This window comes from Caretta caretta, chromosome 5 (genome assembly GCF_965140235.1).
Source record: "Caretta caretta isolate rCarCar2 chromosome 5, rCarCar1.hap1, whole genome shotgun sequence".
In the NCBI taxonomy this organism is placed as follows: domain Eukaryota; kingdom Metazoa; phylum Chordata; order Testudines; family Cheloniidae; genus Caretta; species Caretta caretta.
In genome coordinates, this window is record NC_134210.1 from 36,538,620 (window position 1) to 36,541,807 (window position 3,188).

The following is a 3,188-nucleotide window of genomic DNA, read 5'->3' on the forward strand; positions in this document are numbered from 1 at the left end:
CCTCAGTTCACCTCACTGTAAGGCCAGCCTGCTGGGCAATTACACATGCAAGTAACAGTGGTGAGCTGGAGCCGGTTCGCACCGGTTCCCGGGAACCGGTTGCTAAATTTTGAAGCAGTTTTAGAACCGGATGTTAAAAATTGTTAGGAAAACAAATGTTATAAAATGATCTTAAAACGAATAATCTTAATCTTATAAAACGGTGTAGAAAATAATAGGGCAGGGGACGGCAACCTGCGGCACGCCCGCCAAAGGCGACAGGCGAGCCGATTTTTACTGGCACGCTGCTGCGAGCCGGGGTCCGCTGGCCCCACTCAGCCCACTGCCTGCCTGGGTGAACAGAACTGAGCGGGGCCGGTGGCTGGGACCCTAGCTGGCAGGAGCCGGCGGCCAGAACCCCAGAGCTGCGGCAGGTGAGCTGCTGCCGGTCTGGGGTTCTGTCTGCCACTCCGCTCAGCCCGCTGACAGTCTGGGGTTCCAGCCGCCGGCCCCTTGCCAGATGGGATCCTGGCTATCGGCCCCGCTTAGCCTGCTGTCATGCTGGGGTTACGTGGGGGGCTCAGGTAAATGTAAAATTTATAACTGGCACGGGAAACCTTAAATTAATGAAGACTTGTAATACGGTGTACTAAATAAACTTCAAATGCAAAGGGATGCGGAATTCTAGCAGTTAAAGAGCCGTTTGTATGACAGATAGTTCAAGATTTATGTTGCTATGCGCGTGCGCATGTAATGTCTCAGGCTGCGACTCGGTCCATCCAAGTTCGTCCTGACGCAAGACAAACATCTCGTTTATTATTTTATTAACAGGGGTTGCACTTGCCTCGTTCGTGCACTTGCTCAACTGTTTTCTATACAATTCAACACGACCAGTGAATCATAGTCGGTCTGTTTGTTTCTAGTAAATTGCGTGTGATATTTCAGTGTGTAATACTAACTGGACTGTTATTCGAAGATTAAAGTTTTCTATTCAATATTATTTACCCTTCATAATGAAAAGCCAGAAAAGCATTAGAGACTGATTTTCCAATAAAATGACAAAATCATTAGTCAGTAGTTCTAGTAGTGAAAATAAGGATTTAAATACTGAAAACGCCAATGACAATAATTTTGGCAATGAAAATATCTTAAATGTTGAATCATCTGAAAATGTGTCCGCAATGGAAGAGGATTTACGTGATTGTGAAAATGTAGTACCCGATTATTGGACTTCCGAGCAGGCACAATATTTTTTAAAGAAATATAATAGCTTGATAATTGAAGGCAAAAAACTTGGCTGTTCCCACTGTGCAAATATGTCACATTTGGGGGTCCTTGGAGGAAAATCTTTACACATTTCTTTGGAATGGCAAAAGTGTACTATTAAAGCATCTGGAACTGATAAAAAAGTTCAGCAAGCTTCATTAAGAAAAAAAATGAAGGAACATTTCGAATCAAGCTCTCATTTGAGAGTTATAAATATTTTAAATGAATCTAAAAAAGAACCTCTCACTACAGTGATTGATAAAGTTACTGAAAAAAATATTGCAATAACCAGCAAAATTTTCAACATAGTTTACAGCTTAGTAAAAAGAAACCAACCAATGTTAGATATGGAGGATGAAGTAGAGCTACAAATTAAGAATGAAACTGATTTAGGGAACTGCCTACATTCTCGATTTTTGGCCATCAGAATTGTAGAGCATATTGCTGAATTAATAAGAAAACAAAATTTTGATAAAATCATTGAAAACAATTCAAATATTTGTATTATTATTGATGAAGCTTCTACAATTTCAAGTAAAACTGTGCTTGTAATTCTTATAAAATGTGAATTAGAAGATTCTTCATCAATTTTTCTCAATTCAGTGGAATTAAAATCAACAAAAGCAGAAAATATTTACAATGCTTTCAGAAATATGTTAACCGATACAGGATTTGACACAGAATATTTAAAGAAAAATTTAATCGGATTTTGTTCTTATGGCGCAAGCACCATGCTTGGACATAAATCTGGAGTTGCTACAAGACTCATTCAAGATTTTCCAAACATTATAATTTGGCATTGTTTGAATCATCAGCTACAACTGCTTTAGATGATGCTATAAATGATATCAATGAAATAAGCCATTTCAAGATATTTTTGGACAAGATTTATGCAATTTTTCATCAGTCAAATAAAAGTCAGTTTAAACTTAAACAAGTTTCTGAAGAACTATATATTGAAATAATCAAAATAGGCCGTATTTTTGGTCCACAATGGGCTTCTTGTAGCCTTAGAGCTGTCAAAGTGATCTGGAGAGCTTATCCAGCTCTTTATATTTATTTTTCCAAAAATAAGAAATTTTCTGGCATGGAAGAAAGATTGAAAAACAAAGAATTTTTAAAAGACTTGGCATTAATGATTGACATTTTGGATGAACTTGCATTATTATCAATGCACTGCAAGCAAGACAATTGAGTTTAACAAAGGCAGATAAGCTAATCAAACGAACGATTGATTTTTTTCATACAATTAAAAGATAGTTTTGGTATACATGAAAATAAAATTAATGAAATGATAGAAAGTGGTGCTTTTTAAATGCATAGAGAGTTTGAACATAATGTAAGGTTTAAATCACTGCTACGAGACAACGTAACAGAGTGTATTATTGAAAAAATGAAGGCAAGATTATTATACGAAAATCATATTTAATATAAAGAAGATAATTTAGGTCATTCTAGTAATACACCTAAAATAGTTGAATTATTTAATGTTATGGATCCCACTTCATGGAATATTGAAGAAGTCAGGTTACCTTGGAAATCAGGAGAAGAAAAAGTGCATGAATTAAACAAATTCATAAAATTTGTAGTCGATTTAAATGATTTTTGTGACTATGTAGAGAAAAACATTCAATCAAAACATCTTCCTGATCCGGAAACAATAAGGAAAGCAAAGCAAATTATGAACACAATCGCAATTAGTTCTGCAGAAGCAGAAAGAGCTTTTTCGTTGATGAATATTATTTGTAGTGATAAAAGGGTGAATTTAACAGTTACACTTATCTCAAGCTTTATGACCATCAATTTGTTGGGAAAACCACTAAGTTCCTGGAACCCAATACCATATATTAAAGCATGGATGAGAAGTCATCAATCCGCATTAGATACCAGAGTTCGTGTATCCAACACCAAAGATTAAGGAGAAGATCACGAAGCCATTTGGA

At 36.4% G+C, this 3,188-nt stretch overlaps 1 pseudogene; it reads left to right on the forward strand.

The window, feature by feature from the left end:
- The first annotated feature begins 1,034 nt into the window (after positions 1–1,034).
- On the forward strand, positions 1,035–2,505 carry LOC125636900 (E3 SUMO-protein ligase KIAA1586-like; annotated as a pseudogene).
- The last annotated feature ends 683 nt before the right edge of the window (positions 2,506–3,188 follow it).